Source organism: Schistocerca americana, chromosome 6 (assembly GCF_021461395.2).
Source record: "Schistocerca americana isolate TAMUIC-IGC-003095 chromosome 6, iqSchAmer2.1, whole genome shotgun sequence".
NCBI lineage: Eukaryota > Metazoa > Arthropoda > Insecta > Orthoptera > Acrididae > Schistocerca > Schistocerca americana.
The window spans coordinates 291,803,769-291,831,429 of record NC_060124.1 but is presented as its reverse complement, the minus strand read 5'-3'; the positions used below and the strand labels follow the sequence as shown (position 1 = coordinate 291,831,429).

At 42.5% G+C, this 27,661-nt stretch overlaps 1 protein-coding gene across 1 annotated transcript in view; it reads left to right on the top strand.

Annotated features, from left to right (window-relative positions):
- The first annotated feature begins 15,967 nt into the window (after nt 1–15,967).
- LOC124620098 overlaps nt 15,968–27,661 on the top strand; it is a 309,262-nt gene continuing 297,568 nt past the window's right edge. Inside the window, exon 1 of the mRNA XM_047146767.1 lies at nt 15,968–16,002. The gene's annotated coding sequence lies outside the window, so the exon portion shown is untranslated. The remainder of the gene's footprint in view (nt 16,003–27,661) is intronic.

Below are 27,661 nucleotides of genomic sequence, written 5' to 3'. Positions count from 1 at the left end.
TTTTCTCCTGTAAAATTTATTCACATGAACTTAACTCCATTTTCCCTGTGGTCTTCATTTCGGTTACGTGCGAACCGTAAAAAACACGGAAAGACGCTGAAGTTCACCTTACGGTGGAGATACATAATAGTCCTGCGCTCTCCGGCAAGCCTAATGCAGTCCTTACTGTTCTTGTTGTAGTCTACAGTTCGAAGAAACTCCACGCCAGTCTGCTGTCCTCTGCACCCACTTGAGCGTGTGTACTGTAGCCAAGCCTTTATCTCCTTCTACATTTTTCACCTACTCCCTTCCCCTCGATACATTCCTCCATGACCAAATTGGCTATTACATTAAGTTTCAGGATGTGTTCTGTCAACTGATTTTTCTAGTACTAAGATGAGCCGTAAAGTTCTTTTCTCTCGCCCCCTCCCCCACCCCCCTCCATGGATCTTCATTCGTTATCCGGTATAACGACATAATATTCAGTTTTCTTCTGTAGCACCATGTTGCTAGAGCTTCACCATGTTGCTAGAGCTTCTATTATCTTCTTTTCTGTACTATTTATTGTCAGCACCTCAATTCCATATAGGGCTTTACCCCCGACAAATGCATTGTTCGGCCAGACTAACGTGACCGTCTGTAAAAAGCCTGAATAATCAGCTTTTGCAGCGCAGAATTATGCGAGACGTGCGGGAAAAAAGTCACCGAGGTTCTGAAAGGTACCGACAGGAATGTGGAGCCCTACCGACTCCAGTGCTATTGCCAGCTGCGCTGGGTTTCTCGGCTGAGGATCAATGGCGCGAGCAGCTCGTTCGAAGTGGTCCCATAGATTCTCGACGCGTTTAAATACGGGAAGTTTTTTGGCCGATGGTGCACTTCGAACCACGCACGTTCACTGCCAGCTTTGTGACACATTGCATTCTCCTGCTGGTAGATCCCATGGTGCCGAGGGAAAATAAACTGCATTTAGGGGTGGATATGGTCCCCAAAGATAGACGCGTACTTGTGTTGATCCATTATGCCTTTTAATATGTCGAGATCACCCAGGGAATGCCACGAAAACATTCCTCAGACCTTAATGCTCCCTCTTCCGTCAGGCACCCTTCCGACATTTGTTGCAGGGTGTTTGCCTTCAGACGTTTCATGCCTCATGGAGCATAAACCTGACTCATCTGAAAATTCCACCTGTAACCACTCAGCGAACGTCCAATCGAGGCAGTGGAGTGCAAGTTTCAAGTGTCACACGAGTACGCGGCATGTCCGTGTCCTTCACAGTGATCACTCAACATCTGATGGTGTTCGTTTTCCTTATATACCCTGCAAAGTCTCGTAACAACACTAAACAGGAACAACTCTAATGAATTCTCATCGCCTATGAACCTGTCACGGGGTACTGCAACTCTAATGGTTTATACAAGTGTCCATAGCGTATACGTGTACGAAGTTACATTTAGGTCCGTCCGACTCCTCTAGGTGGCTTTCTAAAGCCAAGGATGTATAAAAACTTCGTTATTTACAAACAGCCGGTTTTGATAGTTTCACTTTTTTCTTCAAGTCATCAAAAATTTTTGTCATAAAATGTTAATTTGCAGTGTATGCTAGAAACGTTAGACAACATATTACGCTGTCTAGGGGGATATTACTTGTTACTTTTGTTTCTGTGGAAGTTATATGAGGCATCTAGAAGTAACTCATTTAGCAGCAAATATATTTTTAATTACATAGTTATCGAAGTACCAAATTGGATCCTACTGAGTTCAGAAAGTTTACGGTATCCCAACAAGGAACTCTTTGTCAATAAAGCGAAACCCTTTGGGACGCCATGTGTGATTCTCACCTAATCCCAAATCATTTATAATTTGTTAAGGTGACTCCATTGCTAAGAAATGACTCCATCTACACAAAGTTGATCTCTCTAACGCCCTGGCATTTTAGTTTACCTATGTAGAATGCTATGATCTACACAGTCTAAGGTGAGTTTAGCGTTTCGGACGGACAGGTTTCGGTATTAACAAGCGGAATCGTTCTCAGGTATTGCAACGTTTCATAACAAAGCTGCTCGGCTGCTGAATAGCATTATTAAGGGCACTGACGCTAATTCCTGACATTCTCAGAAGAATGGAAGGAGGTGTCTAGGAAACACAGAGCACTGCGTGACGGGGGCTAGGGCCGTAGCTTTCGCTGTGAACAGCTTGTCACTGTCTTTGTTCGCTAAGACGATGACGCAGTCACCGCTTTTTACCCGCCTACTGCTTATTCCGGGCTCCGCGAATAAATTCTATGACACGTAATTCGTAGAACTTTCCTTTGAAGTTCACGGTACACAAGACATTCTCCTGAAGCCGACAAAGTTAGCCATGCAAGAGGAAATTGTGCGGGTCTTTCAGTACTTGCATGAAAACAAACAAGGGGCACCCCATACATCAGTTACATATTCCGTTACATAGTCCCGTTACGTATTTTTGTTCAATAAGAAGGATGTGTGGTCGAATTAAAGCGGGAGATGTTGAGGGAATTAGATTAGGAAATGAGACACTGGAAGTAACAGAAGAGCTTTGCGAGAAAATAAGAACTTGGAAGTAAAAGACGAGTTATGCTGTTTGGGGAGCTAAATAACTGACGATGACAAAAGTAAAGCTGATATACATCTACATCTACATCTACATCTATACTCCGCGAGCCACCTTACGGTGTGTGGCGGAGGGTACTTATTGTACCACTATCTGATCCCCCCTTCCCTGTTCCATTCACGAATTGTGCGTGGGAAGAACGACTGCCTGTAAGTCTCCGTATTTGCTCTAATTTCTCGGATCTTTTCGTTGTGATCATTACGCGAGGTATATGTGGGCGGTAGTAATATGTTGCCCATCTCTTCCCGGAATGTGCTCTCTCGTAATTTCGATAATAAACCTCTCCGTATTGCGTAACGCCTTTCTTGAAGTGTCCGCCACTGGAGCTTGTTCAGCATCTCCGTAACGCTCTCGCGCTGACTAAATGTCCCCACGACGAATCGCGCTGCTTTTCGCTGGATCATGTCTATCTCTTCTATTAATCCAACCTGGTAAGGGTCCCATACTGATGAGCAATACTCAAGAATCGGACGAACAAGCGTTTTGTAAGCTACTTCTTTCGTCGATGAGTCACATTTTCTTAGAATTCTTCCTATGAATCTCAACCTGGCGCCTGCTTTTCCCACTATTTGTTTTATGTGATCATTCCACTTCAGATCGCTCCGGATAGTAACTCCTAACCGCTTCCAATGATTTACCACCTATGGCATAATCGTACTGGAATGGATTTCTGCCCCTGTATATAATACAGACTTACAGTAACAAGAAAAGTTTTGGTGCAACAAGAAAAATACCTTAACAGCAATACAAATTTAAATTTTGGGAAATTGTTTACAATAGTACACCGCCCAGTCGCCTATGTTCGACATCAACCTGCAGTAACAACTCTCTGTAATTAGGTGGCAGCACTAGCAGTGAGAGGTATATAAAGCGTGTAGGAGGGACTCAGAAAACAGTGCAGTCTCTATCGTAATGCCAAAACGGAGGGATTTATCTGACATACAAAATGGCATCATCATTCAAATAACTTACGGGTTTGCTGCCGGGTGACGTCGTCGACCACCGCCGATATTTGGACAGGAGCACACCCTGCCATTCTCAAGGCACAACTGCAAGGAGGAAGCAATGTGCAGGAGAACTGAATACCTCGGTTCACAGAGGAGAAACAAGGAAGATACCACACACAGAGCAAGTAACCGCAGAGTCAACACACAACCAAACATAACCAACATCAGTAGTATCGGTAGTGACTATTAATCAACAGGTGAGGTAGCATTAATTCTGTTCCTCTGTTTTTTCATGAGAGACAGAGCCGGATTCCAAGCAGCGTTTAAACAAAATCCACCATCTCTGTTTATAAGGTTGCGTGATAGCTTGATTTCAACAGCTTCCTTAATAACACTATCCCAATAGCTGGACGTGCAATCCAGAAGATCCGTGTTGTTGTGCATGACCGGTGTCAAGGCAGTGTTCTGCATTAGCGGATTTGCTCGGCTGTTGTAAGCGTGTGTGACGCTTATGTTCAATGCACCGGTCTTCCACAGTCCTGATTGTCTGACCAATATATGACATGCCACAGCTGCAAGGAATACGATAGACACCAGCCTTGCGCAAACCAATATCATCTTTTATGGATGCCAACAGGGACTTAAACTTAGAAGGTGGTCGAAAAACACATTTCACATCATATTTCCGCAAAATACGGCCAATCCTGTTGGAAATACTTCTTGCGTAAGGCAAAAAGGCCGTAGACTTAGGTGCCACTTCGTTGCTATCATCACTCACCCGTTGCACAGAAGACTGATAGCGTAACGCACGTTTGATCTGTCTCTCACTATAACCATTCTAACGAAATGTGACTTCGAGATGTGACAGCTCAGCTGCCAAACTTTCAGGGTCTGAGATAACGTGGGCCCTGTGAACCAAGGTACGAAGTACTCCTTCACGCCGAGCTGGATGGTGACAACTATCAGCTCGCAGATAAAAGTCAGTGTGAGTAGGCTTCCTATAAACAGAATGTCCCACCGTACCATCAGTCTTCCTTCTGACCAACACATCAAGGAAGGGAAGGCATCCATTTTTTCCATCTCCATAGTGAACTGAATATTCAGGTGGATTGAATTCAGGTGTTCCAAAAACCGGTTTAAATTTTCACTACCATGAGGCCAAACAACAAAAGGATCGTCTACATATTTGGAAAAACACGCAGGTTTCAAGTTCGCTGACTCCAATGCACGTTCCTCCAAGTCCTTCATAAAAAAATTGGCCACAAAAGGTGACAACGGGCTTCCCATTGCAACTCCATCACTTTTTTCGCAGTACTGACCATTGAATAAAAAGTAAGTGGAAGTCAGCACATGTCGAAACAAATTTGTTAACTCGACACCAAACTTAACCTCAATTAGCTGCAACGAATCAGAGAGAGGAACGCAAGTGAAAAGAGAAACCACATAAAAACCGACTAAAATATCAGAGTCATTCAGACGCAATCCCTGCAATCGACGTAAGAAATCAGCAGAGTTCTTAATGTGGTGTTCACACCTACCTACTAGTGGGCTCAACAAACTAGCAATATGTTTAGCTACACGATATGTCGGAGCACCAATATTAGAAACAGTAGGCCTCAACGGGACAGCCTCTTTATGGACCTTAGGGAGCCCATATAATCTAGGTGGTACAGCACAGTAAGAATTAAGATTCTTGATAGTCTCCTGTGGCCAAGAATTTTTCTTTAGGAGGTTATTAGTCTTTCTCTCAACACTCTTAGTAGGGTCAGCACCGATTTTGCGATACGCCGATTCAGAAAGTAGACGCTGCATCTTTTGAATGTAATCGTGCTTGTTCAACCAAACCGTGGCATTTCCCTTGTCCGCAGGTAAAATAACAATATCAGGATACAATCTGAGTGAACGTAAAGCAGCCGCCTCACCTGCTGTAATGTTACACTGGGGTGGACGGGCCCTAGTCAACACACGACAAGCTTCCCTCCTAACCTCTTCCGCAGCCTCATCATTGACTCTCTGACCAAGAGTGGAAGTATTCCGAAAGGGCTGTGTTAGTGAACTGTTAGAGTTCCGCGATGGTGAAAGTATACCGCGCATGCCACTTGACACTATCGAAAACTGGCGCCGAGGCAACTGCGGTGCGCCACAGACCATAGACGACAGTGGTGAGCGACGGCTACGAAGATGTGTTCGGGAGAACAGACTGTCAACGGTTGGACAACTGACCGCCCATTAACTAAAGGGCTATCAACCATATCTCTTCAACAACAGTTCAGCGAACGTTGCTTTTCGTGGGCCCTGCAGCAGGTGGCTGTTTCATGCACGCACGCTGACTTGTTCATCGGCGACAAAGGATAAAACTTGCACGCCACTGGCTCGATTGGACGTCCACTGAGTGATTACAGGTGTCATTTTCAGATGAGTCACGTTTTATGCTCGACGAGGTGCGAAACTTCTGAAGGTAAACACCCTGCAACAAATTTCGGAAGAGTGCAGGACGGAAGAGGGAGCATTATGGTTTGAGGAATGCTTTCGTGGCATTCCCTGGGTGATCTCGACATTCTGAACGGCATAATGGATCAACGCAAGTATGCGTCTATACTTGAGGACCATGTCCACCCCTAAATGCAGTTTATCTTTCCTCGGCCCGATGGCATCTACCAGCAGGAGAATGCAATGTGTCACAAAGCTGGCAGTGAACGTGCGTGGCTCGAAGAGCACCACTGGCCACAAACCTTCCAGTATTTAAACGCATCGAGCATCTATGGGGCCACTTCGAACCGGCTGCTCTCGCCATGGATACTCAGCACCTGGCAGGGTTCGAAACGGGCCTCATTGTGGGTCACCATTGGGCCGCATGGTCGAAAGGTAATATGCCGATATGTGGCGCGTTTGGATGTGATAGTGGTCCGGTTGTTGTACTGCACGGGAACTTGATGGTATGCATACCCATCGCCAAGGTTCCGATCGACCACTACTGACCACCAGAAGGGAGGATCGCGTATTGAGCCTGTTACCCAAGAAGAAGAAATGGATTCCCTGCAACATTTTGTGTTTCCTCGTACCTCTCTCGGACTAGGAAACTGCAGTTCCAGCATTCACCCTCAATGGAAAAATGGAAGAAATGACAGATGTACTAACAGAGAGTAAGTTCGATATATTGGGATTAAGCGAAACAATGTGGAAGGGAAAAGGTGAGAAGAATTTGAGAGGAGAACTGTACTGGAGTGGGAATAACAGGTTTGGAAGATATGGTGTGGCAGTGATGGTGAATAAGAATGTACAAAGCTCTATTGAAAGTGTGAGATATATATCAGACAGGGCCATAATCTTAAACTTGAGATTCCAAAAGGAAACACTAAAAGTAATCCAGATTTATGTACCTCAAGTGGTATGTAGCGCAGAAGAGAAGATGGACTTTGAAAATGAGTTAGAAAACCATATAGAGAATGCTAATATAGTGATGGGAAATTTTAATGTGCAGGTAGGCAAAGACAGAAAGGGATTTGAGCAAGTATTGGGATGTTTTGGATATGGAGACAGAAATGAAGAAAGGGATTTCTGCCAGAGGAATGGAATGAAAATAGCAAACAGCTGGTTTATGAAGAGAAAAATTCATATTATTACCAGATACAGTTGGGGTGGAAGAACCAAGAGTGTAATTGATATATTCTAGTAGAGCGGGAATGGGGAGAGAAAGTAACAAATGTGAAGGTAATTCCAAGTGTGAGTGCAGATGGAGACCATAGATTACTGGTGGGACAATGGAAAATGAATCAGTGTGTGAAAAATAGAAAACAGAAGAAATTGATTAGGATACGGGTTTGGAAACTGAAGGAGAGTGAAAGTGCTGAGAAGTATAGAGAATTAATCACACAAAAATTTCCAAAAGAAGTTTTCTACGATGTAGAAAAACAATTAAGTTTATTCAGAAACACTTTAGTCGAAGCAGTACAAAAAGTATGTGGCAGAACATCTGGAAATGAAAAAATAAGACAGATAAGTTTGTGGGATGATACCACAATCCAAGTAGTTAGAAGAAAAAATGGAACATGGAGAAAATGATGGAAAACTAAAAATGACGAAGACCATAAAATATATATAGAGGAGAAGAAGAAGTACAAAGAAATAGTGGAAACAGCAAACAAAAAGGCATAGGAAGAATTTACAAAAAAAAACTTGAAGATGTGAAGAGCAATAAGAAAATGTTCTATAAAATGATGACAAATAAAAGGAAGGCTTCTGAAGTACCAGTAAAGATGGAAACAGAAGACGGTACCGTGATTGATGATCCAGAGAATGTAAAAGATCTCTGGAAAGAACATTTTAAGAAACCGTTAAACGCTGAGGAGCAGGTACACGAGGAAACAACAAATAATGGAGAAACTGAGAGAAGTTGGGAAGCAGAATTAGGACAAATTACACTGGAAGAAATGGAAATAGCTGTGAAGAAGATGAATGGGGGGAAAGCCCCAGGATCTGATGAGGTATCAGTGGACATGGTAAGAGCAGCAGGTCCAGTGGGAATGCAGTGGCTGTATAGAGTACTATCAAGTGTGTGGAGAAATAGTACAATACCTGACCATTGGAGAAGAGGAGACATTGTTCCTATCTTCAAAAAAGGCAATAAAAGCCTTTGTAGAAACTACAGAGGAATAACCCTTATGAGTCATACAGCCAAGGTTTTTGAAAAGCTTTTACTAAATCGAATAAGTGAAAAGACAGAAAAGGAGCTGAGTGAAGAACAGCATGGGTTTAGGAAAGGAAGAAGCACGATCGGCCTGATATTTTCTATCCGTCAACTTATGGATAAAAGTTGGAAGTATAACAAAAGGGTGATAGAGGTTTTTGTAGACATAGAAAAGGCATATAACTCAGTTAACAGGGAAAGATTCTGGGAAGAAATGAAGAAGATAGATATAGAAGATGGATACATCAATGTAATAAAGATAATGTAAAGAGGACACAATTGTAGAATTAGAACACAACTGGGGAATTCTGAATACATCGAAATAAGACAAGGACTTAAGCAACGAAGTATTATATCTCCTGCACTTTTTGATGTTGTGATGGAGGGAATGAATAGGGAATTTAAAGACATAGTAAAAGATAAAGACAAAAAGATGATTTTTGCAGATGATATGCTAATATGGGGTGATAAAGAGGTAGATGTACATTTGCAACTTGATTCATAGAAATAAATAATGAAAAGGTATGGATTAAAAATAAATAAAGATAAGAGTGAAGTAATGGTATTTGGAAGAGAGAAAGGGGTCAACGGAAATATTACCTTAAATGGAGAACCACTCAAAGTGGTAGATCGTTTCACTTATTTAGGGAGTGAAATATCTAGGGATGGAAGGATAAACAACGAAATTAAGAGGAGGTTACAAAAGGGAGGCAGTTTCTACCAAACAATAAAACACCTGATTTGGAATAAGGAAGTTTCAGAAAAAGCAAAATTCCTAATGTATAAGAATTATTACTTCCCTATTGTCACCTATGACGGAGAAACATGGACAATGACAGAAAGGGACTGGAGCAGACTGCAAGCAGGGGAAATGAAATTTCTCAGATCAGTTAAGGGAAAAACAAGAATGGACAGAGTAAGGAATGTAGAGATTAGAAAGGACCTTAAACAAGAAAGTATGAGAGAAGAAATTGAAAAAAAAAGCGATGAAGATGATATGGTCATGTTAAGAGAATGCATGGGCAGAGACTCCCCAAAATTATGGAAAAACTAAAGATGGATGGGACAAGACATATAGGGCGCCCAAGAACACGGTGGAAAATGGGAGTGAGAATATCTGCGGAAAGGAGATGTGTGACCTGGCAGCAAGTGGAGGAAGAAAAGAGGTGGGAGGACTGAGCCAAATGGAGAGAACCCGTCAGCACCCAGACCCGGCAATAGCTGGAGCGGGTTCCGGAGATATATAGACAAAAGAGCATGATCATTGGCTTTAACGCCAAGGGTGGAGTTATTTCCGAAATGGCTAACGTTGTAAGATGTTGATATACCGCTGCGGTTAAAATGCACTGTGCCGCAGCTAGAAGTCGACTGACTGGCGACAGGAGGCCTTTCCAGATGAATCACGTTTTACACTCCATCGGTCTGGTGACCATTCGCGTGTACGGCGCGGATCGTTTGATAGCAAACTCAAAAGATAGAGGAGGATGCCTTGTGGTCTGGGGAATGATTTTCGTGGCGTTCTCTGCTTGATCTCGTTATTCTAGAAGGCACAGTGGATCTACACAAGCTTGCCTCTATCCTTGGGGATCATGTCGATCACTACAGGCAGTTTGTTTTTCGTCCTCCACGACGGCATCTACCAGCAGGACAACGCAACCTGTCACACTGCTCGCTATGTGCGTGTTGTGATTCGAAGAGCACTAGGAATGTTTACCGTACTCCGCTCGCCACCAAACTCCCCGAGTTAAAACCTAATAAGCCATAAACCTAGCGCAGCTGGGCACGACACTGAAGTCGGCATATGTCTGCGTCGCAGTCGGTACCTTCCAGAACTTAATTGACTCCCTTCCTACAGGTGTTGCGCTGCAAAAGATGGTTATTCCGGCTTTTACCAACAAAAGTTGGTTATTCCGGCTTTTACCAGTTGGTCACGTTAATTTGACTAGATAGTGTATATCGGCAAGCCAATACCCATTGAGATATGGTCCGATGTGTTCTGTTATTCCCATTTGTCTGATATATAGAAGTAGACACTGGACAGTGCTCCAATTGGTTACCGTGCATCCTGATACATCCTTTAGCCTTTCTTCGCACTGCCCACTTTTCAGATACACCTGGCTCTCCTCAGATTGGGTCACAATCGTTGGTCACACGCTCCTGTAGCGTCTGGACATTGACGATAGTTTGGGCATACACCAATACGTTTAAATAATCCCATAGCCAGAAATCCAAAAGATTGAGATCCGGTGAACGGACTAGCGATGTTACCGGACCTCTTCGACTAATCCATCGCCAAGAAACGTTATGGGGAAGTAATGTCGAACGATCCGTAGAAAACAGGTTGATGCTTATCTCGCGAACGCCACAGTCATTGTGCAATGATAACGTTCTCCAGTAGCGCTGAGTCAGAATGTGTGGTAACGACATGCAACACCGCCTGTAGTGCCTGCTTCTACGTAACAGGCAGGTGGAACTGAGAGGACAGATTGGCCGATATCTCAACAGCTGCTGGTTCCCAGATGTATCATTAGAGGAACTTCTAGTTTTGACTGATACTACCTCCTGTAGGAACATGTGACACTTCTTTTTCATCATCGTGTATGTAGATAGTGCCATAGTTTCGGTCTCTACTGAAAACGAGAAAAAACAAGAAAACTAGAATGAAATTTTCACTCTACAGCGGAATGTGCGCTGATATGAAACTTCCTGGCAGATTAAAACTGTGTGCCGGACCGAGACTCGAACTCGGGACCTTTGCCTTTCGCGGGCAAGTGCTCTACCGACTGAGCTACCCAAGCACGACTCACGACCCGTCCCCACAGCTTTAATTCCGCGAAAGGCCAAGGTCCCGAGTTCGAGTCTCGGTCCGGCACACAGTTTTAATCTGCCAGGAAGTTTCAACAAGAAAACTGTTTTCCATCATAAAAATTGTAAAAGGATCGGTATCCGTTGTAATTAGCTTGTGAAAAACATCTCATTCTGTAGTAAAATTGTTCTACTTCTGTGCAGAAAGCGAAATATAAAAATTGTGCTCTAATGGCATAGCAAAACACGAATGCTTAAAAATTTTCTTAATTCGTAATACGCTTAATACGGAACGAATCAAAATAACACTTATGTTGTACATATAGAAAATTATGAATATGTACAATTCCAGCAATTCATCGCAGCATATTTCATTCACTTTCCCTTCGTACCGGGTTTTATTCGCATGAAAGTTTCGGTTGAGTACGATTATCTTCAGTTGCTTAAATTGATATCTGACAAAGAATTAAACATTCTCAATGCAAGCATTTTCTTTTCAGTTTCGATGTTTTAACCAGTTGTATCAATTACGTTATTTACTATACATTCTTCTAATAATCTGTTGTTTCTGTTCCTGTAAACTATCAAGTCTCTATAGATAGATTGTCTTCCATAAATTAAAGACAATACAAACCTCGCCGCCGGCCAGAGTGGCCGAGCAGTTCTAGGCGCTACAGTCTGGAACCGCACGACCGCTACGGTCGCAGGTTCGAATCCTGCCTCGGGCATGGATGTGTGTGATGTCCTTAGGTTGGTTAGGTTTAAGTAGTTCTAAGTTCTAGGGGACTGATGACCTGAGAAGTTAAGTCCCATAGTGCTCAGAGCCATTTGAACAAACCTCGCCCTGTCCTTCCAGTTCCATGACTTACAACAGTTAATCTTCTTGAATTCTCGTTTTTAATTTTCATTTTAACATTTCAGAGACTTAAAATTTTAACTTATGTCATCCTTTCACACTTACTTACTGCGAGAGAAGTGCCAAGTTAAAGTTCTAATGATAGTCTCTCACAAACCTCTTCCTGCTTTCGTCTCAAATTAGCATTTCTGCGCGCGAATTAAATAGACGCATCTCACTTCAAAGTCAATCCCCTGGCAGCTTGTTTGCAAGTGCAAGTTTTCATGCATTTCTGCATCATTCGTCTTGCAGGCTGAGTAGCTAATGCCTGCTAATTTATTTCCACAATATTACAGTTTGGAGACGTTGTCCAGCTCGGCAGTGAAATCGCCTTGCTTTCGGTGACTTCAAAGCACTCTGTAGCGTAATGTAACTTTATTCATGTACAGCATATGTTAAATATAATACAGCTATAGTCGACCTTGCGTTATAAATTACTGCAGCTTGAATATACTGCCTCCAGCGTCGCCAAGAAACTGCCAAGCTAGCAGAAATAACGTCGTATAGCTTCCGTAAATAACATCTGCAGCCCATACAACTTTGTTAACGGGATGAGAACTCTAGGAACACCCCAAAATTAATCCCATATTTTAAACCTGATCGTTCATTTGTTGATAATATACGTTCAAGACATTCGTACACCGGGTGATCAAAAGTCAGTATAACTTTGAAAACTGAATAAATCACGGAATAATGTAGATGGAGAGGTACAAATTGACACACATACTTGGAATGACATGGGGTTTTATTAGAACCAAAAATATACAAAAGTTCAAAGCATGTCCGACAGATGGCGCTTCATCTGACCAGAATAGCAATAATTAGCATAACAAAGTAAGACAAAGCAAAGATGATGTTCTTTACAGGAAACGTTCAATATGTCCACCATCATTCCTCAACAATAGCTGTAGTCGAGGAATAATGTTGTGAACAGCACTGTAAAGCATGTCCGGAATTATGGTGAGGCATTGGCGTCGAATGTTGTCTTTCAGCACCCCTAGAGATGTCAGTCGATCACGATACACTTGCGACTTCAGGTAACCCAAAAGCCAATAACCGCACGGACTGAGGTCTGGGGACCAGGGAGGCCAAGCATGACGAAAGTGGCGGCTGAGCACACGATCATCACCAAACGACGCGCGCAAGAGATCTTTCACGCGTCTAGCAATATGGGGTGGAGCGGCATCCTACATAATCATCGTGCGTTCCAGCAGGTGTTTATCAGCCAGGCTGGGGATGATGCGATTCTGTAACATATCGGCATACCTCTCAACCGCCACGGTAGCAGTCTGCTGTCCAGAGCCATCCGTCAGACATTTTGTGAACTTCGTTTTTTTTTGTTTTTTTTTTTTTTCGTTCGTTCTAATAAAACCCCAACTCATTCTAAGTATGTGTGTCAATTTTTACCTCTCTATCTACATTATTCCGTGGTTTATTAAGTTTTCAAATTTATACTGACTTTTTGATCACCCAGTACATATTGCGACTGAAAAATTGCCGTTGTCCCCTGAGATGACCTCGTTTGCAGGCATTGGTGGAAGAAACGTCTTTGAGTCTCCAGGCAATATTTGTGATTTGTTCTTCAACATCTGTTGCAGCTACAGTGGTCCAACTCACCTCCACATTTTTAACTGAAATATGATACAAAGAACATTTGAGTGAGCTTTACAGCAATAGTTGTATCACATGCCACTGGATCATTTGAAAGTGCTCTTCGTCGACAAACAACAAAAAGGAACGAGAAGGATGCGTCAGCACGCGCGGTAACCACTTGGATCACTGCCTAGTGTCTGCTTGTATATAGCAGACAAATGGGAATAACAGAACAGAATGGTCCATATCTCGGTAGGTGTTGGTTTGCGCACATACACTATCTAGTCAGATTAAAGTGACCAACTGGCAAAAGCCGGAACAACCACCTTTTGCAGCGCGACAGCTGTAGGAAGAGAGCGAACTAAGTCCTGGAAGGTGCCGACAGGGACGCAGAGCCATGCCGACCCCAGTGTTGTGCCCAAGGGTTGAGGATCAGTGCCGCGCACAATGAGATTGAGGTGATCCCATAGATTTTCGATTGGGTTTGAATCCGGGGAGTCTGGTGACCAGAGGAGTCAGGTAGACTATCCTGGTGCTCTTCGAACCACATACGTACATTGAGAGCTGTGTGACACGTTGCATTGTCCTGCTCGTAGATGCCACCGTGGCCGACGAGAAACAAACTGCTTGGGGTGATGGACACGATACCCAAGGATAGGCGCACTCTTGTGCTGATCCGCTGTACCTTCCAGAATAACGAGATCAAGCAGAGAACGCCGCGAAAATCATTCCCCGGACCACAAGACTTCCTCCTCCGGCTTTTGTGTTTGCTTTCACACGTTCCACACCGTACACGCGAACGGCCACCAGTCCGATGGAGTGTAAAACTTGATTAATCTGCAATCTGTGTGATATGTCTGCAACCATTTCATCTGATGCAAATGTATCGGTAGTGCCCCTTTGCCAATTATTTAACGATCTAGTACAGTTATCTGTATCCATTAACCCTTTAACATGATACGAACTAGCCAGGTGTAGCAGGTTCGAATCCTGACTCGGACATGGATGTGTGTGATGTCCTTAGGTTAGTTAGGTTTAAGTAGTTCTAAGTTCTAGGGGACTGATGACCACAGATGTTAAGTCCCATAGTGCTCAGAGCCATTTGAACCATTTTTTGAACTAGCCAGAAATGTAGCGAAGCATAAAAGGCAATGAATCACTCTTTATTATACAGCCACATATTTTAATTTTCCCGGAAAACACTGGTGAATAATTATATGTGACACGTTTCGCGGAGTATATTGTGTGTTATAGGGACACCACTTATCAGTGTGTTACTAGTAATGTTATCAGCGTTATACAGTTTTTCCCATTGAGCAAATTGACGAATTTCGTTATTCGACACGATGCTGCGTTTACATGTTTTTCGTACAAGCAAATTGCGTTAATTTCATTCTAAATGTATAAGGGTTTTAATTTAGTAGCAAACGTTCATGAATTTTACTTATTTTTTAAAATGTAAATTTCCAATATCTATACAAAAGGCAATGTTCCGACTGACTGACTGACTGAATCACTCACTCACTGTCACATCACCGCTCAACCAAAACCACAAAGCATAGAAAAATTTGCAGAGGATGTTGATCTTATAGTGTAGGCGTCGTTTAAGAAGGGATTTTTCGAAACAGGAGAAGATACGTATTCCAAAAACATGTCGCTATTGACGCAACTTTTCTGCTAGACCTACGAAAATCGGTATTTGGCTTCTCGATCAGAAATAAAGAAATATATGTTTCAGCATTTGTTTAAAGTTTAACCGATATGCTGATAAAGAAGTGGATGAAAGCTTTGTTTTAAAATAAATCATTATTGAATAACTACTAAAGTATTTTTAAAGTCAGATCTATCTAGCTTTCTAATAACAGGCAAATGGATTTCACCTCACTTACGAACAAATGCAAATTATATATTAGACGATTTCCATCTTAAGATAGTGCCAAACGGTACGAAATGCTTCGCGTAATTTAAGAAAAAAACGTATAAAGGCGTTTTTATACAAACTTCCTGTGTACAAAACAAACTGCAACATAGTTACATAGACAAGGAAACACAATCAGTCAGACATATAGAAAACAGGTTTTAATATATCCAAAGCTCCCTATGGAGGCCAAACTAGGAGAGACTTTGAAAAAATAAGAGGCGGTAGAACGCTGTGTTGTTTGTGACGACGGCGTTGCTCGTATGTCGCAGGGCTCGGTGAGCGCTGGCAGCGGCGGGGGCGGCGGCGGCGGCAAAACTGGCGGCGGCGGGGGGCGGCGCAGCGTTTCGGGGGCGGCTGGAGGCGGCGGAGGCGCTGGAGGCGGTGGCAGCGGGGGCGGCGGGGGCGGCGGCGACCACGACCTGCTGTCGACCGCGAGTTCGGCGCTCCGCCGCCTGCATTTCAAGTCAGCAGGCGGCAGCCGCACCCGCAGTAAACAGCAGCAGCAGCAGCAACAGCAGCAACAGCAGGGGCAGGGCGTGCCCAAGGTGAGCTTACTCTGGTTCCCAGAGAGCCTTCTCCTTTCCCTAACTTCAGATATGAGGCCCCTAGTATCAAAACCGGCGAAGTCACAATACGTACGAGAAGAAGTTAAAGTTATAAAATTAAAGTGGCAGTATATCACTATTATGCGAAACAAGAACATGCTTCAAATTTGGGCATATCTTAGTGTTACAGAGCACTGAATTCTTGGTCATGCAATAGAATGGTCCATGTCTTGCAGGCAGCGAATTCATAACCGGCCATTTCAAGGAAAGGGCAACACTCTTCATGTCGCAGCACATTTGTCTGGAATCTAATGTTGTTAGGTAAGACAACTATATTACCACTTCTGAAGGAAAAATAATTCCTTATACTGTATATTCTTCGAAGTCGTAAAATTTCATTTGTACCTTGTAAGCTAAATGAGAGCAAATTGAAGTCTTAAAATAACAACATCAGTCACAAGGAACTCCGTTAGTTCGAGGCAGCAAAAGGCCATTGATGTTTACGGCATTCGTCGCTCCACATATTGTCTTCCATGCAACCACATTATTGGCTGCTAGTGTTAACGTTTGGAGCACAGCATTGTATGGTTGGGCAACGTGAACTGTGGGAAAACCGGACCAGAAGAGACTCGAAGCATTTGAGATGAAGTGCTATAAATGAATGTTGAAAATTAGGTGAATTGATAAGGTAAGGAATGAGGAAGTTCTGCGCAGAATCGGAAAAGAAAGTAATATACGTAAAACACAGACAAGAAGAAGGGACAGGATAATAGGTCATCTGTTAAGTCATCAGGGAATAACATTCATGGTGCTAGAGGGAGCTGTAGAGGGTAAAAGCTGTGGATGAAGACAGCGATTGAAATACATCCAGCAGCTAATTAATGACGTTGGTTGCAAGTGCTACTCTGAGATGAAGATGATGACACAGGAAAGGAATTTGTGGTGTGTCCCTTCAAATCAGTCAGAAGACTGCTGACAAAAAAAAAGGAAGTAGTGGGCGGGACTGGAGGCACTGCATGAGGTTATGAAGCCCAGTCCAACTGCCCAGTCGATGAGTAATTCATCGCAGTGCTACAGTGCTTGTGGTGTTGATATAAAGCAGAGCAATAGCAACGATAAACGAAACAAACGTTGCATTATATCTACAACAATGGTTGCCGAAGTCGACATTTCATCAGAAAGGAACCCAAGGAACTTCGCAAAGTGAGAAAGAAGTGGCAGATGAATTATAAGCGTTTCTGCAAGATAAGTCAGTGGAATGTGTGTTGTATACACTTTACTCTGTGGTCAATGTACATGAGGAGTACAATGATGACTATGCGTGCTTAATAAGTGAAACTAGTATTGAAACAGGTGTTGAGCCATGTGGTGCATCACCCTTGTCGGACAGAGAGCCACAAATCCTGTTTCCAGTGAAACGTAGTCAGTGACAAACGTTGTTGTCCAAGGACTGGGTACTAAACGTAACTATGCACATGGAAGATCTTCCACAGCGTAGTAGAAAAAACAGTTATGAACGGATTTCGATTAAGTTTCCGACAGTATGACCATGTAGTGCATAAGAAAAAAATTGGATATTCCAGGAATGACAAGGCGCACTTGTAACAAAAACTAATGTTTACGCGTTTAAAGTATGCTCCATATAATTTACAGAATGTGCCTGATAGTGAACTACTGCGTTATGCACATTAAATTACGCGAGACATAGATTACAGTGATCTCAAGGGAAGCAGTGGATTGTTGCATAACTGCAAACGTTGCTTCAGAATGGCAAGACGTGAGATAACGAAATTTCAAACAAAGCGTCATCTTGCCGATGTGCCGGCCGGAGTGGCCGTACGGTTCTAGGCGCTACAGTCTGGAACCGAGCGACCGCTACGGTCGCAAGTTCGAATCCTGCCTCGGGCATGGATGTGTGTGGTGTCCTTAGGTTAGTTAGGTTTAATTAGTTCTAAGTTCTAGGCGACTGATGACCTCAGAAGTTAAGTCGCAAAGTGCTCAGAACCATTTGAACCAAGCCATTTTGCCGATGCACACAAACAGCGTAGTCGTCCCGAAAATTTGTAGATGAGTTAAACAAACTTATCGCATCGTTCAGAAAGGAATTTGTTTTCAACTGGCACTTGAAGAGGAAAGCATATGAAAGGAACCCTGGAACTCAAAGATACCAAGACAGTTGCATCAAGATCAACTAACATCAATGGCTTAACGCATTCGTGTACTGTTATGTCGACTGTTAATCTGGATGGTAAAATGGCTGGAATGTTATTTATTGTGCTGCGGGAAGTTTGGAGGTTCTCTGCCCCCTACGAATCTTTCTTGCGTGCGCGATCTTGCAGGGGCAGTACCTAATACTACAACTATGGTATGAGCACTGCTTTTGGCTAAGAGCTGGTCAAAATAACTTGTTTTTGCTGGATTCCTGGTCTACGTACAAAAAACGTACCCCTTATAGTAAACTATCTCTCCTGAAAAGTGTGTGACATTGCTATTTATACCACGTGGGATCACTGGTCAAATTTAGCCTCTTAATATCGGTATTTTCGGTGCATGTAAAACATATTATCGTACTATCTGCAGCCGCTCCCTAAAGAACAGCCAGTTTCACCATAAGCTCCATGGCAGACTGTTTTGCATTCTGTTGCGTGCCATCACATTCTATCAGTTCCCATCACTCCGTTACACCGAAGTGATTCGTTACGCATTCGTTAATAGTGGGTACACGCATGGCGCGCCATTTTTCAGTCGGTGTTCATGGTGCAAGTTAATGGTTTGTTTTCAACGATTCTTGAATGTCGATGGTGTCCATTTTGTAAAGTGTAATAAATACATCCCGTAGAAGATAGATCTCTACATCTCCCGGACACTCATTTTCTGTAGCCCTCCTTATGCACGTGCTAAGACATTAGCAACAGATATTTTTCTTGTCATAATTGTAACACAACGCTTTCAAATGAGCCTTAATAAAGATTGAACTTGCAAACCTGAGCTCAGTGGTTCCCTATAAGTACGTGTGAATTGCGTCTACCATAATAATTATTCTGTTAACATACTACATTGTTTGCAAATATTTTTCGTTTTATTATGTTCAAGACTTAAGTGAACTACAAATTTTTTATGAGAGGAATCCCATTTTGTATTCTCCTCAGTTTTGCGATGTTCTTTTTGATATCTTATTATTATTAGGTTGAAGTGCTTTTCCTGTTTCTGTGAAGAAAGATAGTTATAATGTCACTTCATTTTCACATAATTTATTTTTTTTACGAGATTCAACAATTTAAAAACGGTACATTATTATTTAAAAAAACAGTAAAATTTCATGAAATTGTAACAAAAACCGCCAAGTCAATACATAAATTTAAAAAAAGAGGTTCGTTATGAATCAGATTTCAAAAAAACAATGAAACATATTGAGGATGTAACCACGAAAGAAAAACTTTTATGAACACAATTCTTCTGTCTCTAGAGGTATTTCATTCATACTGAAAAATATGCCTTCGCTGACTTGGCCCATTTTTAATACTAGATGCCCAATACGTATATGTTACGGCGTACGATGTGTGGCGGGAGGGGGGAGGGCGGAGGGAGGGGGGCCATTGAATGAAACTTTGCTCAAATGTCTTCCTGTACGGGGTAGACCTGAAACGGACAGAGAAACGGAGACAACCCATAAACACACACACACACACACACACACACACACACACCTACAGATTGTGCCACATACGACTCTCAAAACCAAAGAGTAAAATAAGATTCAAACCTCCCGCCCAGAACCAATTCAGCTGTTCCTCATCTTGTTTTCTTAGCTTGTAAACTTGACACAGTGCAAGTTTACGAGTGCAGTTTCACAGTGATGATCGCTTCCCGAAGTGTGATACAAAAAAGAATTTTCAAATAACTTCCGGGAACTCAGCCAGGTAACACTTTCAGCGACCCCCGATATTTCGGCGGGAGAACACCCCGCCATTTTCAAGGCAAACTGAAACGTACAGGCGACGTACATTCAAATTTAAAACTTCGGTTCTCGGTCTGACGTAGGAAAGATAACGCAGACACTGAACGCTAGTGCCACCCAAAGATGACCAAAGTCAGAGCTATCGATAGTGAGATTACGAACTCGCAGGTGAGGTAGCATTGACTCTGTACCTCTGTTTTTTGACAAGGGAGAGAGCCGGATTCCAAACAGAATTTAAACAAAAACCTCCATCCCTGTTAACGAGATTGCTCGCTAATTTAATCTCAACTGCCTCCTTAATAACACTGTCCCAATAGCTGGACGTGCATGCCAATGTCTCGGTGTTATTATATAACATGAGGTGACCAGTAACCAAGTAATGTTCGGCAATAGCAGATCTATTTGCCTGCTGTAATCGTGTGTGCTGTTTACGCTCAGTACATCGGTCCCCACGGTCCTGATAGTTTGACCACTATATGCCATGCCGCAGCTACAAGGAATGCGATATACGCCCGCCTTAAGTAGACCAAGATCATCCTTAACAGAACTGAAAAGGCTCTAATTTTAGATGGAGGTCGGGAAACACATTTCACATCGTATTTCCGTAAAATGCGACCGATCTTGTTGGATGTGTTTCCTACGTAAGGCAAAAAGGCAGTAGTAGACTTAGGTTTCGACTCAGAATTATCATCAATCACCCGATGTACAGTTGGTCGATATCGCAACGCACGTTCAATCTGTCTATCACTATAAACATTTTGACGAAATGTAACTTCAAGATGGGACAGCTCAGCTGGCAAAGTCTCAGCGTCAGAAACGACATGTGCCCTGTGTACTAAGGTATGAAGTTCCCCTTCACGCTGAGCCAGATGGTGACAATTATTAGTCTCTAAGTACAAGTCGGGGTGAGTACATTTCCTGTAACTGCATGTCCCAATGATCTATCATCCTTCCTCCTAACCAACACGTCAAGGAAGGGAACCCAACCATCCTCCTCCACCTCCATCGTAAAACAAAATTCGGGTGGATCGAGGTCAGATGTTCTAGAAAGGCATTCAAATTCTCCCTACCATGAGGCCAAACAACAAAGGTATCGTCAATATATCTAAAGAAACAGGCAGGTTTCAAAGGCGCAGACTTCAATGCACGTTCCTCAAAGTCTTCCATAAACAAATTTGCGATCACAGGAGACAACGGAGTGCCCATCGCAACTTCCATCTGTCTGCTCGTAATACTGGTCATTGAATAAAAAGTAAGTGGATGTCAACACATACCGAAAGAGATTAGTTAATTCGGCATGTGTTGACATCCACTTACTTCTTATTCAAGCTCTCACAATCTTGGTGACCAATTAATTGTACTAGCAGGAAAAATCCAGTAATTAGGGTAAGTGATGTGAAAAGTTCTGTCACACGTCCGAGAAAATCTAGAGGCGCTCCGTCATGGTGGAAGTTCATTGCAGTCCGCGTGGCCAAAGCAACGCCCTCAAGGTGTTTAGCACACGACTTTCCAGAAAATACTGTACCATCATTGGCTCTTCTATAATGACTGGACCTCTCAACACGTGACTAATCACGTACATTAAAATTGTTCTATCTCAGGAAACGTTCAGAGTAGGTCATATGTTCGTATGTTGTTTTTTTCTTCTTCAAATGAGAGTTCTTGTCCTATGCCTGAGTATTGACCATTCCTCCCAGGACACCCTGTATAATTATTGACTGAATCTAAAAAATTTGAATGCTCTCATAATCTACTCATTAAGAAGTTCGATGTTATGTTAAAGGCGACAATAAGTCACCTGTTAAAGTTAGAAACTGCTCTCAAATTACACAGACTGTACTGGTCTAGCATCTGAGACTGAATGCACTTAGCGACTTTCACCAAACTTTGCACATGATTTCAAACCTTTACGAAACTTTTTCTCACTGGCACTACCCAAAAATTATGAAAAGAAAATAGTTTATTGCTTTCCACATTTTCAGAATCCATGTAGCGAACTTCAACGTTAGATACGACGTATCACATTATTACTTCTTTACTACCAACTCTATTCGCAACACATTTTTTCAGGCACTGTCCACATGTACCACTGAATGCACCTGGAAAACTGAATCATTGTGCGACACCATAGTTCGGGAATTATGACACTTTTTACGTTGGAGTTCGATCTTTAGAGAATCGGGGGTTTAGGAGAGGGGGAGTTACTGCTTAGCTACTAAACAGCAAGGTTACTTACATTCCATAATGTTTTGCTGATCCCTGTGATGTAGAGAGTTTGATGGGAATTTTGTCTTGCAGAAAAACTTGACATTTAAAGTTTCGTAGTAATGTGTATTCTAAAATTTTCGACGCCTCTAATAAACGTTTGCTGGAACACTGATCTATTGTGTTTTACAGTACCTGATTATACAAAAGTGTTGGATTTTACTTGGTATGCAATAATTTCGAATTGACTGTAGTCTGAATATTTCACTGTTTACACAAAACATAATAGCGAATATTGCTTGAACTCTGCTGCAAAGTACGACCATATTAATTTCTATTTACAAAAGAGTATGAATTAATGAGAGACACAATGAAATTTGTGTTTGTCATGGAATTATGTAAAATGTGATTAGCACAAGGTGAATGAAGTAAACTTACTTAATTTTGTGAAAGTATTATTACATACGTACTCCAACGTACACTACATTTCGAACCGTGAAACTAGGCATATTAGCGAGCGACATACAGCATTGATAGTAATAGCAAGTAATATTCTGTATCTAATTACGCGTAGAGTTTTGCACTTCCAACTGACAGTGTTTTCGTTTACGGATTTATTAAGGCTTATGAAAACCACAGTCACTTCTCCACCCAGAAGTCTGCATAAGAATTGCGTGACAGCATAATAATATTTTTGTGCAACCCATAAGTGTTTCAGTGTGCTCATTGTTGGATAAAATGCAGTGCGCATTGGTTATCTGTGATGACGTTTATAATGTACTCCAAAATGTTTGTAATGGTGAAAGTCCAGGAAGTTGTTGAGCCCTGAGGTTTAAAAGATTATTAAACCCGAGCATTACAAATACCAAATAAGTTTATCAGTTGGTACTAACTGTAGCTGCTCGCCGTACAGTAAATTGAGTAGGAAGCTAAGTTTTTGCCTTATTTAAGCAGGTGGTAGGTAAAAATAGAGTCTCCTTTTCTAAGTTTCCAAATTTCCTCAAGCGGGCACATATTGCCCAGCCAGACTGACCTGTGTATAATCTGACAAAATTACAAGTGACTTTATACAGTCCACTGTTTTCGAAGGCTGAAGTGCTGTGTTTACCACAGCGCAAAAAGTGTCCAACAGTGTTGTGAACTTAAAATGATGTTTCAGAGTTCCTTAAATCCATGATATAATGGGAATTAATGAAGATATGGCCATTTGCTCGAGGTTAGTACTGAATGATCAGACACAGTTCCCTTACTCGTCGCTTCTAACCGCTGATGCTCATCACAATCCCATCCAGACCATGTTGCAAATTTCCTCTCCTACTTACAAGCCTCATTTTTTTTCGTTTATACCAGTTACTATAGTTTCATTTTCCCTCTAAAAAATTTTTATTTTGTGTGATCACAGCTGTTTCAGTTACCTGCGTAATCTCTCTTGTATAACTTATCTGTCTGTAATTTAGGACATGTTCACGTCCTCCCTAGGAACATGTCACCAAAGTTTATTTTCTTTTAAGAACAGTTGTTCTGTTTTGTTGTAACAGTTCGTTAGTTACTGTGTAACATATTTTATCTTAGTTGAATAATCTTGTATCCCATTTTCACTGAAACATTTCCCCTCGTTTTATTCCTAAATCTAATGTTTAGAGTTTTCGTCTTTGGAAATGGAGTTACCCTGTAACTGCACTAGTTTAAAATCTTTGATCTTGCAAACATTTCACTCAACCTCATATTTAATTTTTTACCTAATATTGGTGCAACAGCCGAAAACCGGACTGAAAAGAAAGCAATAAATATTGTTGATTATTACAGCAGTGTCGATTGTGTTTTCATTCATAATGTATAAAATATTCTATCAAGGACCGACGGAAAAGTCAGTGTTCAATATTTAGTGGGCATCTGCAGTGACATCTCGTGGTGACGATAGGAACTTTGACGTGCAGCGGTGCCCAGTCCTCGCGACTGCAGCGCCAGTTCGGCGCGGGCTACGGCCGCTTGCTGGCCATCCGACTGCAATGCCGGCTAGCACAGCGCGGTCCGACCGGCCACAGCTTGAGGTCGGCGCGAACTGTGTCACTCACCCTCCGCCCAGCTCCAGCGCAAGAACGTGCTACATTTTACATGTGACCTTTCCCCGAATTTTCCCTCACGCGGCTAAACATTGACTCTACGCCAAAAAATCTTTTCCCATCAGCAACAGCTTCGCAGTGCATTAAGGAAGTCGGTTGCAACTCATATGAGCCAGACTCTCGGAGCCAGCGTCTCACTAAGGTCGGTCAGCCTTTTGCCGGCCTCCTGTATCCACGTATAGATGAGTCCAAGGAGTTCTGTCAATCACCGCTACATACCAATAGCATCGTTTTCACAGTGACGCTGGGCAGTAATTAATTATATTTCGACCCGTTTACAAGACATATTTATGAATTATATACACAAACCTTCCTCGTGAATCAGTCGGTCAGTGGAAACCGTACCGAAATCCCTATAGTAGCCCAAATATATAGACAGAAATCGCGATCAAGGACTTTAATTTATATATGTATAGACAGATAGATAGAGGAACATAACATATAATCACTGTTTATTGGATTAACATTTCTCACTTGCATTCACCACTATTGTTACAGCACTATGTTCACTTTGGCTTGAGTGATTCTGAAATATTCCCCATTGAAATCTTTGCTTACATATTATCATCGTTAATTTTACATACCACATTTTATATTCTACACAACATCATTTCTAAAAATTCTGTCTGCATTACACTTACAAGAAGCACTATTTCCAAACACACACACACACACACACACACACACACACACACACACACACACTCGAATTCCAAACTCACTCTTTTGCTTGTAGAGGGATAGTCCATTTTAGTCTGAAGAAGACTGTCGTCACAAACGTTACTCAACGAGAAGACAAATAAATGTAACATAGAAAGGTAGTAATGAAGCATTAGTAACTGATGTAAGTTGTGAAGGAAGGTAGTGCGAAGGAAGATTTTCGAATAAGCATGTTTTCGGTCTTACTGCCACGTCAGATTAGAGTAAAAACTGGAGCCATCTACCACAGACTCCATCGTGTTCATCAGAAACAACTGACAGAGAATATAAATTATAACCTAAAAGTAACATTTTTGCAGCAAATTTTATTTTGTAATGGTAGGGTGGTGCATTTTCTGTTGCATGGTATGGAGAGTTGTACTCTGAACAGATAGGAGAAGAGAGCTATTCAAAAAGTGCAAATGAACTCTCTAAAAAAAATTTTAAAAATCCAGAAATTATACTGTGGTAAGTTCTTACTCGGTATGTGTGATATATTGTAGTTGCATTGTGAGTAAGAATTATCTCCTTCAATATTCGTTGTTACAGTATGTACTGTATGTACACATAGAGACTTCAGGAAATAAGTTACGTATGTCGTTCCGCGGTGAGATCATAGAGCAAGACGGGTGACACTCTCTCAGGAGAGAGTGCATGTGTCTGGGTTTCCTGCAGACACAACTGCATCACAGGGTGCTTGTGAAAAGGCGCGGCAGCTAGAAGACTATTCCAAAGTTGAAGTACGTGGCACAATACGGTTCTTATGGTCGAAATGTCTAAACTGCCCACATATTTACCGTGAAAGGCTCTGTTTATGCTGTATGGCCTCTCTGGACTTCCTTGAGCATTACTTGGTGGAAGGCAATGATTTCGTAAGCCGTTTCACTACGAGCGATGAAACATGGGGTTATCATTTCGCACCTGCGACAAACAGAGCGTCTACGGAATAGAAACACTCTGCAGAAGAACTAAAAAACTGTGCAATCAGCAGGAAACGTCACGGCCATCGTTCCCTTCGACCGTGGAAGAGTTGTGTAGACAGTGGTGGAGGACACAGCCATCATTCGTTCTGTGCAGCGCTGGAATCGCCGCGCAACTTCAGATAAACGCAAAAGGTGTAGAAAATAAAGCAAAGGCATTGTTCCAGACCGCTACGTAACACCCCACACGGGCCGCACAACAGAACCTTTGCTTCAACATTTTCGATAGGGGATTTAAAGGTAACCGCCACTCAGTCCAGATCTTGCACCGTGTCCGATGCCCATCTTAGCAGAATAATGGGGGGAAAAGAATTTTCCAACGATGAGAAAGTTCACACAGCCGTTGTCGAATGGCTCCGTCAGCAAGGAGCGGGTTTCTATCGTCAGTGAAGTAAACAATTGATAGAACGATCCGTACGGAAACTTTATGACTAAGTTGAAATGTTGTTCCATGTACTCGTATCTCTGTCACTTTAAAGTGTACTGCAGCATCCGCTAAAAGTAACATTGCCTGTCGTGATTCTGTGTAACATACTTTTTGAAATCCTCTCGCACATTCCATTCCGCACGTTCTTTGTTTGTTTGTTTGTTTGTTTGTGTGTGTGTGTGTGTGTGTGTGTGTGTGTGTGTGTGTGTGTGTGCGCGTGTGTGCGTGTGCGTGCATGTGCACTGTTTAATGCTGCGGTGACACAGCGGGTAGTCATTAGGTTAATGCAGTATAGACGCAGTGTGTCGGATGGAAGATACAGGAGAAACCTTGGCGGTCAATGGCGTAAACTAAAGCCGCAGATGAACTCCTACGAAGTATATAAGGTTTCTCGGCGAGACTGAGGTGCACCATTTCGCCTCGCTTCGTGCTAATTTGATGGCGTTTGCTTCGCAGTGGGCGGCAGTATATTGGTATAGGGCGCGAACAAATACGTTCTAGCGGCATCCGGCGTTCGCTGTTTGTTTCTTGTGGCCTCCTTGAGGCCGCTCGCCGATGTAGTTCTGGGAGCGGCCGCTCCTCCAGTTCGACGCCACTGTTCGCGGAACAAGCAGCCTGTTCGTACACAGCACAGTGGACAGTGTCAACGCGGCGCCTCACATTCTGGTTGGCTACAGTCTGCTCCTTAGTAAATACTACCACACATGAAAGTGTGTTTATAGTACGTTTTCCTGTCCGTTTTAGATTAGATTAGGTTATGTAGGTTGCAGAAGCATTACGATGCGCCAGAGCCATGTGCCGTCTTCCCTGTCGGTAGTGTTACGTTTGCTTCCGGAGCCTGGTCTACTTGCGACCGTATCTTCCGTGACCACAGCTGCCAGCAATCACGTGCAGTGGCTACGTTTGTGCCAAGTGTTTCTGCAGTATTGCAGAAGGAACATTCAGGCTTCTCGTAGCCCTATTCTTGATTAACATCAAGTCGCAAAGTCTAATCTCCATGGTAACTAACGCTCACGTCTGTTGCAGCGTGTATTTAAATCAAACCTGATTTGCAACTTTTGCGACTGGCGAGAAATTTCAATAGACGTGATCTTTCTGGTGGAGAAACAATCCTGCCAACTTTCGTTTATCTCGCACAACTCCTTCTTGCTGTTGGGATTTTTTTTCCGTCAGTGTATTATGCTGAAGATCGCAGTTACTACTTAAATTGGTTGATGTTAATAACTTCAACTGAATGGCTTGTTATGGTAGATGGGAATTTTTTGTG